Genomic DNA, 15,834 nt, shown 5'->3' with positions numbered 1-15,834 from the left:
AACTCACTGTTTACATTATAAACCAGACTTAAGAAAAGTAAAATTCCATAATCCTCAAAGCTTCTATAAAATATTCTAATAAAGAAAAACAGATTTAAGAAATATACTTTTTAAATTTCTAAGTAAGTAATCTAAATATTACAATCAAAAACTAAAAACTTTACATGTTTACATATAAAGTGAGATGACAAAAAAGTTGCATAAGCCAGTTTTCCAATATGTTTACAGAACAATGTAAGAGACCACCTTTCTTTACCATAATGCTACCAAACATGTTACTTTTCAATTCAGAAAACAAAACAAATCTCATGTCATTCAACACATGGAGGAGAAGAGAAAGTTTTTATATGGACTCAGAGCGAAGTTAAAGCTGAAAAAATATTGTGTTTTTACCAGGGCAAAGTAGACGGGTCACCTACATGAAACCTCATTATTATAAGTAGACAATTTGTAGTAAGTTAGTCATTTTCATCCAAAGGGTAGTATTCCCATTAACCTCAAATAAGAACCAGGCTTAGGGTGATATTATGTTTTTCCCTCAGAGACATTACAAAAATAAATAAGAGCTTCCAAATTACTTTAATAGAGAGGTCACAGCAGGACCACAACACATGGCATTGTGGCAATTCAGATCTTTATCATTTGATAAAGGTTAGAAATACCATTAGAGGGAGGGTTATTTTCATTCTAACGAAGGAGGCCAGTAGGACAGTACTCACTACTTCACTAAATTACACCATGCTGTGGACAAAAGGCCAACAGCTGCCCTCTAGCTGAGTTCCATATTTTTAAGTGTCCACTGAGAACCAACTCAATCCTAATACATAATCCTCCCCAAATCAGCCATCAACAAGAAACAGAAAAATATATACTATCCTTACTTTTGTTTTAAACACAGCATATGGGTACTTTACTCATGTACTGGTATAATGGAATGTCACTTAGTTCTCTCAAATGGTGTTCCTTGTGTCCACGATGAAGCCATCTGCCAGTTCTTTGGTCATATGCTCATTCCAGAATTCATCTGAGAAAACCTTTCCTTGATTAGGCATGGCATTGCTCACATCTGTCCTGGTTCTCACTATTTCTGTCCAGCTGCAGATTCCTCTCTACATACTGACTGTTTCCACTGCCTACCATTTCTTCAGAAAAGAAAAGTCTAGAATTAATGGTTTTTTTGTTTTGTTTTGTTTTTCCTAACGAACACTTGAAAAGTTTTGGAGTACAATTAAAATGAACATTACCTCTACAAAAAAGGGGTTGGGAAGGGAGTAGCATGTGCTTGAATTCTGAATCGATGAACTATGGGAGACTTTTCAATCACCTCTTCTAAACTTAATACACCAATAATTTTCCCTTTTGATCTCTCCATGACTATTACACCAAGGAAACAATAGATCAAGCCCTCTTAGCTATGTTCATTAACCTTTTTTCTGTACTTTATTTTCCCTCCCAATCAGCAAGACAGATTCAGTATCTAGTTTATCAGTAAGAGACATAGTGATATTAAAATACATAGGTTTTCAAAATACCAACAAAAGTATTTTAACAGTTCATAGATAAAAGTGTGATAAAAGAATAAAAAATCACTACTGAAATTTTTTAAAATCCAAAGTCAACTTTGCTCAATATCTAATGGATCTACAGCAATTAAAGGAAATTTAAATGCTTATCTAGTCTTGTTCCAACAGTAAAAATGAATTAAGAATAAACAGAGATAAAAATCTAGTGTAACTGTAAAATCGAGTTTTATGCAGTATTAGCTATTAGTTATGAATTCCAAAATGATTAAAGAGAAGAGATTTATAGACTGAGGTTACCTCTATCATAGAAAGCAGAAGCTTTATATTCTAGTTGCATATGGTCAAGACTTTCTAGAAAATGTGTATATAGCCAGGTTCAAGGATGAAATCTACCATATGACCTAAAATGAAGGAGGCAGTCTTTGTCTGTCTGAAAGTTCAGTATCATAATTTTAGGCACTAATATCTGGAAATATATGTATGAACTCTTCACCTCTTAAAAGTACATTATTCTTACATGACTCATGGCAATGTTATGTATTATTATATGTATGCATGTGTGGATGGATGGATGGATGGATGGATGGATGGATGGATTTATATGCATAATACCTCTTCGGAATCCTCTTACCAAAGGATAGTAGTCCCTAACTTCCTAAATAAACTCAAAATAATATATCTGCAAATATAAGTACAGTCTGTACCTGAAGAAACTGTCACCTTGTTTTTCTTCTCTCCATCTTACTTGCTTTTTCATAATGCCTTCAGTTAAGTGAACTGGGAGGTTTCCAAATGAAGAATGTGATCCCCATATGGTATTTTAGTCCCTCAATTAAGTTCACAACCTGATAATCATCTACTCCTATAGAAATTGTCATGAAAGGAAAAATAAGTTTAAATCTCAATTTTTTTCTCCATAAGATGTTATTAAAAGGCATGGGAAGAACTGAACAAAGATTTTCTGCAGCTTTCTCACAATAGCATTCTTAATGTTCACTCAGTCTTTTTTGGTAGCAATTAGCATAGCTGCAGAGTTTTAGCTTACTTCTCCAGTATTATTTCTTTTTGGACAGATAGTGTTTAGGAGGAAGGGTACAGTGACTTCCCTCTTCCTCTACCCCTCCCCTCCATATTAATTTTTATTAAAAGTTACTAATAACATGAATGTATACTTACTCTACGTTAATTTTTATTAAAAGTTACTAATTTTATTAATTTTTATTAAAAGTTACTAATTTTTATTAAAATTATCCATATTAATTTTTATTAAAAGTTACTAATATCATGAATGTATACTTACTCTACGTTATATTCCAAAGCAGTCCTTTGAAAATGCAGGTTATTGGACACAGACATATAGAACATGATTTCATAATTAAGAACAAAAGAAACATTCATTTTCTTCATTCATTTACATTATAGACTTAGTTATTTCTCTCATCCACCTCAGATTTTTTCAAGTGGCTATTTTTAAAGGTATCTTACAGTTTAGAAAGTTAGAGTCTTCTGAAAAGAAATTTCTACAAATCACAGTACACACAAAGGCCTCCCTGGGATATTTCTAAAACACCATATCTAAATGCCATTGCTGTCTCCACCCGCAAAGTTAGAATGAGATGAACAAGCGGTAATATCAGCAGAACAACTCAATACTGTCATGCTGGGAAGATAATTAGAGTGAAATAGAGTAACACTCTCAAATACAAGTTCTCACAACAGCCAGAGAACTTTGAAACTGATATGACTTGGCCTTCTCAGTCTTCAAAATTTAATTAGTAACAATAAACCAGACTAATAGGGGGTGGAAGCTGCAAAGTTCTGATGAGCATTTCTAAATGTAATTTTCTTAGTGCATTAAATATGGGGCACGGCAAAAATGAGGCATGTGCGTATGTGAGCCAAAATTTTCACATGGAAATTATGTCTATAACAACAAATGGTCTGATTAATATTTTAATAGAAAAGGCCCCTAAGGAAAGCAGGTGGTTCCTGGTACACACAGTCTCAGTGTCTGAGCTACCCTAAGTATATATTTCTTCATCCTAATCAAGCCAGGAGCCAAAGTATAAACTAGCATTTGTGGAAGCATAATTTCATGTTTATAAAAAGGAAAGAGGGTAAAATGACCAGTTTTTAATGAAAACTAAACATTAAAATATTGATAATTACTCTGCTTCAAAATTTCATTATAACTAGACTTTTACATATCTGGAGACCTACTTGGGCAAAACATAAATTCTACAGTTAAATATAATCCATACTTAGTAGTGAGGATAGTATGAATGACCAGGAGAAAACTCTTCTCATTATCTATAACAATATGGTGATAATCAAATTTTGGATTGCTATGCCACCAAACTATAAATCAAAACTGCTTATTTACAGCAACTAAATTTCAACATAAAACTATTGCCTGATTATTTCCTTTCTGCATACATGTGTAAATAAAACTGATGGTTAGTTAACTTGCAAGTTAAGTGATCTCTAAAGTGATTGTAGGTCATTCTAAGTATTAATAATTTCTAAGTGCTCAAATTGCTTCTATTGATATTTTCCTATACCTCTGAGTTGCTAGCTCTAATTAGCTTCATATAAATGCAGGTAAATATTCCTAATGTCTTGTTTGAATTTTTATCTAAATAATTCTGAATAGATGTTAGACAATAATCACATTATCTTGCTTTAATAAAGTATTGACATCTGTGTGAATGATAACTTGCAAATTTTACAATTTTATAGCCCTGTGCTTAGACAATTGGCCACCTTGGAAAGCTTCTGCAGAATCACCAGGGATCAGTGAGGAGAAAAGAGAGATTGAGGCATTATCACAAATTAAGGAAAGACTATTAAATCACTATCAGTAGGTATATTCACTTTTCAGATTACCTAGGTAATAGAGAACAGATGTTGAAGAAATAGGCCCAAGGGTGCTAAATCTGATGAGATAAAGAGTCATTACAGAACTGATAGGCCAAACGAGTGATTGATACAGACAGACCTTAGAAAGCTCAAGAGAAATGGAATTAATTGATAGCGGGAAGGGCATGGCAAGAAGTTGCTGAAAATAAGTGTTTCCTACTTCATTCCTTTGCCTAAGGCCATTATAAGCTGGTCTAATCACTTCAGGCCCAGAGACCTAGTCTCAAAGATCAAATGGACCACCATTTAAGTCACTCAGCCAAATCCTTAGAGCCAAATCCCAGAGTTTCTCACCCTTGGCACAAGTGACATTTGAAGGCAGATAATTCTTTGTTGTTGAAGGTAAGGAGGTAGAAGGCTGTCCTGTGCATTGTAGATGTTTAGCAGCATCTCGAGCGTTCATACACTAGATAACAATAGCACCCCTTACCACCAAAAGGACAACCAAAAATGTCTCCAAACATTGCCAAATATCTCTTGAAGAATGTATAAAATTGCACCCAGCTGGCACCACTGATCTAGAGGAAGCCTAGAGATTCTTTACTTGGACCATTCACACAATCTCAAGCACTGAAAAAACCCTGAGAATAATCTAAACCCTTCTCTGCTATATTATTTCCTTTTGTAACAACCATAAATGATCACTGTATAGCTTTTGCTTAAAATTCCTATAATGGAATATTCTCAGCTTTATTAAGCAACCAAATCCATTTTTTGGACAGCTCTATTTGAAAATTCTTCCTCATTATTGCAGTGAAATCTGCCTTTCTCTAAATTATACCTGTAATGCCTAGTTTCATAAAAAATAAATCTTTCTTCCACAAAAACAGTCCTTCAAATGTAAGATGAAAACCTCTGTACCTTGACCCCTTTGTAGGTCAGAACTACAAGAAAAACAATTTCAATCAACATTTAAGTACTCAAGGGTCAAGGAGCCATCCAAGCCATCCCATGGGGATGGAGAAAAATTGGACTATAACCCAGACAGGTCCAGCCCTGGATCATATGTGCATTTACAATAACACTCAAACTCTTTTGTTTTTCATTTAAACTTTTATATCCTCAAAAATACACACCTATAACTTATGGAATAGTTTTTTTTTTTCTTTTCTAATTATTTCCTTTACATTTAAACAGGCAGTCAATTTCTAACAAAGTTTTCAATTTCTTTAAAAAGGAATCTATTCCCTCTTTTGTAGACCTCCTTCAATACACTGAAAGTCTTTTCATTTGGCTGTTTTTCTATATCCACTGCTTTCTTAGATATGAGTTAGCCCTTAATCTTACATAATTTTTTTGTGCGTATGTATAATTGATGCTCCGAATTCAGGGTTGCTAAATTCTGAAATGTTTTTAAAGTATCTGATAAAGTGAAAGCATATAAATTCCCCGTTTAGAAAATATATTTTAGAAATAGCTTAAGGCAAAAATATTTTTATAAGACCTTAAATCATTTGTGTATTAACCATTCAATTAACCTCACACATCCGAAACTCAGCTAGCCAACTAGTCTAAGAACCTAAAATGGTGGTTTTGTTTTTTAAGCAAAGAAATCCTTTATTGAAATAAAATCAGACCTTAAAAAAAACAACAACAACTATAAAATGAATGAATTTAGAAATGTTCTACCTGAGGTACTGCTTTGTCTCTCACACCACACTACACAACAGTTCCTGGGAGGCTCTGCAAAACTCTGCGCATACATAAAGAATATCTTAGAAAACATTATCTTGGCACATAGTACAAAAGAGGGAAGGGGTAGAGGAAGAGGGAAGTCACTGTACCCTTCCTCCTAAACACTATCTGTCCAAAAAAAAAAAAAAAAATTCAGAGACTGGTAAAAGAGATGCCACAACAACCATGCACTTGATTTGTAGAAGAATATCCTATATCCTCTCAAAGTCTGTTCTTAGTTTACATATCATTCTAGTGATGTGGCTTAAGTGGTTTTCAAAAACAAAGCAAAGTTAGCACAGAAGGAAAAAGAAAGAAAGGAGATGATGGAGGAAGATATAAAAATAATAATGAAAAGTCAAAAGCAGAAGAAAAAAATTGGTAAGACTGATATATTGTTTGCAAAGTTGGCCACAACTTCTCCCATCCCTGAATGCCTATGACTTTGCTTCTCTGCTTATTAGAATTAGAGACAGAGACTAGTTCTCCATCCTACCTGGGAAAGCTCTATAATTTGCTTGGACAGAGTGTGGCAAAAGTGACACTCAGCTACTTCCAAGCCTAGGGTCCACTCTCATTTCTTGGAACTTTGAGACCACTTTGTAAAGAAGTCCAAACTAGCCAACTTGAGGATGAGAGACCAGGAAGAGAGCGAGTAAACAACTAGCTCCACATCATCTAAGACCATGAAGCCCCAGTCAAGCACCAGAAGACTGTAGTTGCAGAGTGATCCCGAGAGAAACCAGCAGAACTACCTGGCTAAAACCAGACTAAACTGCTGATGCACAAAACCAAAAGCAAATAAAACCGTTGTGTTTTAAAGCCACTAAGTTTTCGGGTGATTCATTACACAGTAACAGATAATAAAAGTAAGCTAAACTCAAATTTAATAGTCATCTGGAGACCATTTAGCATAGACTAAAGAGACCTACCCAATTTGATAGGTCCTAAATGTATAAATTTTATAGTATTATAGAATACTTCATATTAACAATATGAATAATGATGTAATTTGTTTAATATGTTCTAATTAAGAAAGAGATAAACATGATACCTTTTAGAAACAATTTAATCTAAGATTTTAAAAATTTTAATGAATACAAAACTTGGGTTTTGCATTATTAAATAACAATGAATTATTGTTATTTATCTATTTATCTATTGGTTTTAGATATATAATTGAAATCATAATAGGTAACAGAATAAAATTCTTTAGCACCAATATTTTCTTATATATGCCATTACTGTTAAATAGGAAGTGAATTGTAGATATATTAAGCCTAGAACATACTTTTTAATTACTTAGTAAAAATGTATATTTTGGCTGCTAACACATTTTTATCCAATTCCTTATTCAAAACATTGGCTGAAAACTATAACTAACCAGTTGTTATAACAGCAGAAACCGCATAAGAGAATCATAGCGTCAGTCTTTCCTTCTCATAACATTCCGTAGTGATATAACACAGGGGAAAATGTTTTAAATACTTAAAATAAGACCATTTAATTAACCAAACACCATAATTACTAGCATATATATTTTTTGCCTCATAATCTGGTGCTATAGCCCATAGCGGGGGGGTGGGGGGGTGGGGGGGACATTACGCAGTCTGATCAACATAGGTAGCATGTTTTCCTTAAAGAAAACTCTCCTTCACATGATAATCTGAAAAGAAGTAGCCCCCCAAAACAGGTCTTCTGTGAATAAGATTTTAGCATACCTACCATCAATCCTACTAAGTACATAGAAGTTTGAAAACATGCTAGCTTTCACTGGCAAAGTACCTGGAGATCACCTGGCGGCCCCACAGGTCCCTAGCAGGACTCCATTATATTGAGGATTCACCACAGTCTAGCTAAAAAAATGGTTCTCAATCATTTCATGTTCTCAGAACACTCAGGGATTAAAAAATTAAGACTCAGAACAACACTGAAGCCAAAATAATGATTCCTGCTATAAAGTTTTAAACTATTAGTATCTTGCCAAAGTACCTTGAAATATTAAACTTGTGTAGACTAACCTTTTTTATTCTAGTTAAGTATACTACATGTATGCAATAAATATTCTTAAATTAACATTAAATGTGAATATTCCTAACAAATGATTCTAATTAGCCTCTTAGAAACACTACCACAGGTTACATTGTGGATACTTTAAAGAAATTTGCCTTTGTTGTGAGATTTTCTTTTATACCATTTCATTTAATAAATCTTTAGCTCCGAACAGTTATGACAGTAATCTGTACCATGAGATAGAAGAAAAGAGCATAACATTTAAAAATTCCTGAGTGAGTTAAATGTACCATCATTTGCCTTCCTATAGTCCTGGAGTAATTTAGAATTAGTAATTATAACAAATTTTCACAATCCTCAATTTTTATCTGCTATACACAGACATGTACTACTAGCCTTACTGAATTCTAAATCGCAGCATTTCACAAATTATCACATATTATTCTCAGATGCAATATCTGAAGTTTTGCCAACAATCTGGAACAGAGTATGGACTTTTCAAACCAGATGCACATCATTTCCTCACTTTATGAAATGTTACTGAAGTTATGTTTCAATAAAAGTATTACAAAATGAATCACATTTTAAATGACTAGAACAGTAGTTCACAACCACCTGTGCATGTAAGTGACCAGCTAGACCTAATGATAAAAGGAAAATAAAAATTTATTATAATTAGTAAGAAAGTGAATCCCCATATTCATCCTTTCAAGCCTATCTGCCAAAGAGATTATCGCTGTGACCTCAGGGAAGACAAAGAGTCACCAAGGCACTATTTCTCTTAATTACCCAATTCCCTATCCTTCAAACGACAGCATGCTGAGATACAGTGAGGGGCAGAGCATGTGATATGGACTCCAGACAAGGAGAGGTACAGAGCAAGAGCAAAATCTAATTTAAATTACCATGTTCAGCCAACTTTTATCTTAGATTTGAAAAATAAGACATTGTGTTTTATTCATCTATCTCTAGGGCCTAAGACATTACCATCACAAATGTTAAATAACTTTTTTTTAAAAAATCTAACTATACATAGCTTGCTGTATCAAACTTTCAAAGAATATCAAAGTTTCCCACAAATTGTATTATTTAATTATGTCTCCCTACAGAAATGGCAATATCTCCGGCCTACTCCAGCCTCTGATCCCTCCACTATAGTATCTACGCTATCCATTATCTAGATAACTACAAACATCTTCTAGCTGGTTTCTTAGTATTCAATTCTCCTAAGCCATAGTAAACAGACAGACATGTCTTGCTAATGCATCATTTGCATCATACCTTTCTTATTCAAATATCCACAGCAGGTCTCTACTGCCCACTGAGAATCCACAGCCACAACTCCATCAAGCAATCTGTATTTATCCCATCTCACCTCACAGTACTCCTTAAAACAACCCTATGTTTCAACTATGCTCTCATGTCTTCCTTACCACTATCTCCACACCTCTATTTTTTTCATCTATGTTACCTCTTATTTCTTCTTCTGAAGTTCAGCTACCACTTCTTTCAGCAGCATATATGCAAAAAAGATAGATGACATAGTCTCTGACTTTTGCCATAGACAAAACTCACAAAAATGATTTTAACTCAAAAATAATTAGTGTTAAATAATAAACATAGATTAAAAACACAGTAAGAGCGCACATAATGCACATTCAGGTTTGTCTGAGTTTCATGGAGAAGGTAGAGCATAACAGATAGAATTCAGAAAAGAAATACAAAGGGCATTTCAGATAGAAAAAATATGAAGAAAGAACAGCTATAAAAATAAGTATTATATTATACCCTGTAGAGAAGCAGTAGGAAGAAAAGTTGAATAGATAAGAAAGAAAGAAATTATAAGTGGCCTTAAATACTAGGCTAAAAGGCCTGGATTGGATGGATCATTTGTATGAATATTCAAACCATTCATTCACCGAACAAATATTAGATAAGTAAACCTATTATAGATTCATAAGAGACTTTTAGAAAGAGGCGTTTTAGCCTTAAACAAAATGAATGAGACAGAAGAAAAGCAGGGGAGGACCTCCCAGATTATCTGCAGTAACTGTGTCAAAAGAGGATAAGGGTCTAGAAATGGGTAATGGCATTCAAGCTGGAGAGAAAAGGATAATTCTAAAAATTATATGAATGACTGGGAAAACCTAGAAAAGACTACACTGAGGAAAAAAGGAAAATAAAAATATAAAAGTAAAGATAATTTACTCAGATAGTGTAACAATAAGTAGTTAGGAGATTCACTCTGGAGTGATTCTACCAACATGTGATTTTGGAAGAGGGTGTGGATTCTGCATAGGTTTTTCATTTTTCAACATGTCTTACATGGGAGACACCCATCTTTTGTTCCAGGCTATCTTTCCAGGATGTCTGTATACAGTGAACAACTTTAAAAGAGAGTTTTTTGCTCTGGAGCAAAAAGGCATGTTTATTGCCCATTATAAAAGATTTGGGTTCCCCTGGGTCAGAGTTCTGCTGTTTGTATTCCACTATGTTTGCAGGGGTCACCTAGCCCTCTTCACTTCACCCTAGGAAAACTGGAACCATCACAAGAAAAAGATAATATTCTGTCTAATATTATTGCTGTAATAAAGTCTTTTGTCTCTGACCAGAAATCTCATGTTTTCTGCCAACATCCATGAAACTGCGGCAAGATAACTTGCTACCCCTCAGGTAGAGTCAAATCTCCTTACAGTTCTTGACAATGTCTCATTTATCAAGAGTTTGATCATGTGGAATTTAATTAACTTCAAGCAACAGTTTTCTGTAAAATGAAAATAAAAATAGCACCTACTACACAGGTTATCAATATTAAACTAAATGAGAAAATCTATATAATTAGTACAGTGCTTGACAACTAATATCTATCATTATTATTGATATAAAATATATTACATACACACACGTGTAATATAAAAGTATATTTTATATACATACAAATATGTTTTGCCACTTGCCCCTCAACAGTTATACAGATTAATAAAACTCCAAACTACTAAATGCTAATGACAGAAATACTTTTACAGAATTGTCTTTAAAATAAAAACTGGAAGTATGTCTGTATATAGGTGTGTGGGTATGTTTTCAAATCTCCTATGTCTAAAAAAATGTAATCATATGACAGATTCCATTAACAGTATTATGCATGTAATATCCTTTTTAACATATTCGAGTTCTTGGATGGTTTAATATAAATTCAATATTAATCAAGTAGTAGGCCTCCTAACAATGACCTTAACAATTACCATGCTATATTCATTAACTGCATCAGAAAAAATACATACTCACATGATTATACAGAAGGATGAAAGCCAAGGAACACTTTGTACTACATGAAATCTTAAAATTCAATGGAACTTAAACTGCATCTACTAAGACTCTAGTTAAAACCTCAGCAAAATGACAATATATACTATACAGACTTGTAACATTTTCTTTTCCAAAAGTAGTTTATTTTCCATAAAAAAAAAGTTATTAGAACATGAAAGATGTAAAAGGACAGTTATTTTTATAAAAATTAAGTTACACTTAAAATTACAACAAATAAGATTTCATATATATTACATATTCCTTCTCCAAGACAGAAAGATATAGCAGGAATGAGGTCTGAGATTCAATTCCTGGATTTATAATTCTTAGCAATGTAATTTTGGAAAAGTTATAGAAATTCTCTGTACCTCAGTTTCCTCAAGTGCGAATAGGAATAACTGTACTTTACTTAGCAAGAATGAAGAGGAAAATGAAAATACTTTAAAATAACAGCACTAATATGCGTAAGTTTTTTCCCTTCCTAAAAGCTAAAAGAATACAATGGAATATTATTCAGCACTAAAAGAGAGAGCGTGCTATCAAGCACAATAAGACATGGTAAGACATTAAATGTATATTACTAAGTGAAAGAAGTTAATAAGAAAAGGCTACATATGGATCCCATTTATATGACATTCTGGAAAAGGCAAAGAGACTGTGAAAAGATCAGTGGTTACCAGCAATTTGTGGGGAAGAAGGGATGAACAGGTAGAACACAGCAATTTTTATAGCAATGAAACTACTTTGCATGGTACTTTAATAATGGATACATGTCATTATAGATTTGTCATAACCTACAGAAGGAACACCGCCAAGAGTAAACCCTAGAGTAAGTAAACTATGCCTTTTGGTTAATAATGATGTGCCCATGTAGACTCTTCAATTATAACAAACTTACCACTCTGGTGGGGATGCTGATAAAAAGGGAGTCTGGGAGACAGGAGGAAATAACATGGAAACTCTCCATACTTTCTGCTCAACCTAAAACTGCTCTAAAAAAGTCTATTAATGTTAAAAAAAAAAAAAAGCTAAAATAAATTATAAAATAACATATATTATAAAGATAAATTAATAACTTTGATGATCTTGATTTCTACAATTACCAAAATCCTCGCAAGATAATTCAAATATCCAGTTAGGTTACTTTCCAAATAAAATTTTTGGATGTATGTTGACAAAGCCTAACACCCTGCGAATGTCCATATTAATTATAAATATTTAGGTGGATAAGCTATTTCCTATTAGAAATAAAAATTATTATCTCATAATTTAAAAACATCACTTCACTTCTATATGCTAATTATCTAGTCAAGAATTATAAATAATTACATATTTTATTGAGAGATTTTTAACAATTATTAATAAGAGAGAAAGAAGCAAGATATATTGAGGATTAAAGTGAAATTCCATTATAAATAAACATGCTCAAAAAAAAAAAGATTCAAAGGTTAATAATGGAAAATTTCTCATGAGAAAAAAACCCAAATTCTTTTTTACCCTCTTCTCCTTTACTCAGGCCTACTCTAATTTCCTCAAATGCCTCAACTAGAAATCTGTAAGTGTCCATCTCATGCTACAAGCCTCAGTAATGATTAAATACTACTACTGTATGCTCAATTGAGTAAATTATTGTTCATTCAAGTTCATAGTAGTTCCAAAGTGAATGCTTGTACATAAAACAGAGCTCTGAGTAGAGGTCACAGCTTTCTATGTTTATAGCTTCCCCACACTATTAATCTTGTGGCTGCACTTGATTAGTTTTTGACATGAATGCACTGTCTCAGAGAGGTCAATATAAGGAGGTTTCCCTGCTACTGACACTCTCTCTAACTTATGCTATTCAGAAACATTAAGCTGCTTGTAGCAGCATTGTACAAGGAGTTCCTAGTGTCTAGACTCTAAGCGAGATCTCTATTGTCAGTGTGGCCTTCTTTACACTGCAAAAAGTAGTCTGAACACATCCTCCTCTTTATGAATACTTTCTGCAAAAACAAGTTCATTATCAAGCAACAGCCTAAATTTCCAGTGATGTCATATCATTTTAGCAAAAACAGAGCTGAAAAAATGAGAATAGTTATTGCAAAGCTAGTATTTGAGGTTAAATTCTTCTCCTTCAAAATAAAAATCAGTGATTTGTCTTCACTAAAATAGAAATCATGGTAAAAAGTCATTCATACTAACAATTATGTTAATATAACAAAGACATAGATGAATATAAGAAAAGTGATACACAAATATGAAAGTCGTTCAAGTACTGAATGAATTAATTTTCCCAAATGGTAGTTCCTATAGTATTTCACAACTTTTTCCAAACATAGGAAAAAAGAACATATACAGTACAAGCAAATACATATATACATACACACATATTTTTTTATACCATAGTTTGTGTAAACTGATGTTTTTATCAAACAAAAATGTTCACGGAGAAGTATCACCCTACAGAGTAAGTTAAAATGGGAAAAAATTATATATTCATATATATATGTATAGCTATATACACACGAGTACACACACGCACACACACACACACACACATGCACACACAAAGGCAATTCACAGAGAGAAAAAGATACATTCTATAGTATATTTCTCTCATAAAATTAGCCTGTTTGTAAAATGGCACAACTGCACACTGGTAGGTAAGATAGGCCCAACTGCAGAGAAAAGCTTGTTTCCATGATTAAGGAGCAATAGCTTGAAAACACTTCTACAGTTAAGAAACAGCTAATAAAAAGAATCACAAGTTTATTTTTACAAAATAAATAATAATGATTTCACACCCAAGTTACCATCTGTATTGTTAAATATGCATGGCTTTATATGATCCTTATCAATTTGCAGTGTCCTTGCTGAGTGCCCTAGTTCAGTACCTGTAAAAATTTCCACATGCCTTCCATTACACTGGTGTTCACTTTTAGTGGAAACTTAATCAGCTATGGAGGAACACTACCATAGACTTGATAGATTATAACAACTGTTAACTAATGTTCTTGGACTAATAAAGAGATGTAGTTATAAGAACTTCTAACACTCTTATGAAGTTTTGGGATGTGGAGTTATGGGTAAAAAAAAAAAAAAAATCACTACCATAAATGAATTTGTTTAGAAGATACATATAACTACTGCTCAAAATCTAGCCAATAAAATAAAATGCTTTGGAACTGACATTACTGGGAATCTCAAAAGAAACATTTATATCCTGAAGATCTGTTGAACAATTTCAGTTTGCAACCAATGAATAGAATCTAATTTAAGTTAACAAGAGACATACAAATCTAAAGTGGTATAGAAAACATAAAGTTTAACTCTGGTTGAACTCCAGTGTCTTTTATGACTATTTTAATTCTAGTTATAATACCATCAGGCAAAACACTCCTATAAGGTAAAACGAGGAATTACAATTCACAGGGCTATCCTAAGAGTTTATTATTTTTTTCTATCCTGATTTATTACATAATAACCAAAAAGCTTAGCATATCAAAATATTTCTTACAACATATTGTCACCACTTAAATCTTTTATAGGTTCTGTCCTCAAGCACTATAAATTCCATTTATAAAGATAGCTGAAGACAAATTAAATATACTTAATAAAAATGCAATTTCTAAAACACAATGTATCTTCACTACCTCCCAGAAAAGGAAGTCAAAATCTTCATTTGAATTTTCTTCCCAAATTGTAAACCTTTCGCTGAGGAAAACAGAAATGACAGCTAAAGAAAGATAAAAGTTGGTAAAGTAAAATATTTTCAAGATGTAATTCTGTTGTAAAATAATCAGCATGCTTGTTTAGGATTTATTTCTATTTCCCTTCCCAATAACATGTCTTTAATTGAAGCACTTTCTTATTTTCTCAGTATTGACCATTCTTATCATGCTTTTAAATACTCTTATGATTGATCCTAAAGAAAATTGTGTTTAAAAATGAGTATGGAATGAAAAAGTTCTGACAAGGTACTAAAGCTGAATCTCCAGAAGTCTATTTGTAAATCTACAAGAAATTATTGATAATGATTTAAGCTTATATATTCTAGGGCAATTTAAGACCTTTCCAAATTCTGGTCTCAATTTTTAAACCTTACCCTCTATTACACGCCATTAAAACAGATTTACTAAAGTTCCCAAACGTCTTTTGTTCTTATCCTATTCCAAATTCCTTCAAAATACAGGGGAAAGCATGAAGTTTAGTATTAAAAAGAATTAAATTTATCGCTCTATCCCAAAACTTAGATACTTTTATTATACTAATTAAGTTTGGCCTTATATTAGAATGTCTTAAACACTATGTCTTCAAACTAAAACTGAGATCCTAGGAGCCAAGGGACAATGATTTACTAATCTTTGTATGCCCAATGAATTTTAATCAGTATTTTTTCTACATTGATCTATACAAT

The 15,834-nt window shown here is 32.7% G+C and overlaps 1 protein-coding gene across 7 annotated transcripts in view; it reads right to left on the bottom strand.

The window, feature by feature from the left end:
• The window catches only part of TMEM135 (transmembrane protein 135), a 256,996-nt gene that overhangs the window by 86,554 nt on the left and 154,608 nt on the right, over positions 1-15,834 (bottom strand). The window lies entirely within an intron of this gene.

Source organism: Pteropus medius, unplaced genomic scaffold (genome assembly GCF_902729225.1).
Source record: "Pteropus medius unplaced genomic scaffold, Ma_sr-lr_union100, whole genome shotgun sequence".
NCBI classification, from domain to species: domain Eukaryota; kingdom Metazoa; phylum Chordata; class Mammalia; order Chiroptera; family Pteropodidae; genus Pteropus; species Pteropus medius.
This window is presented reverse-complemented; position numbering and strand designations above follow the sequence as displayed.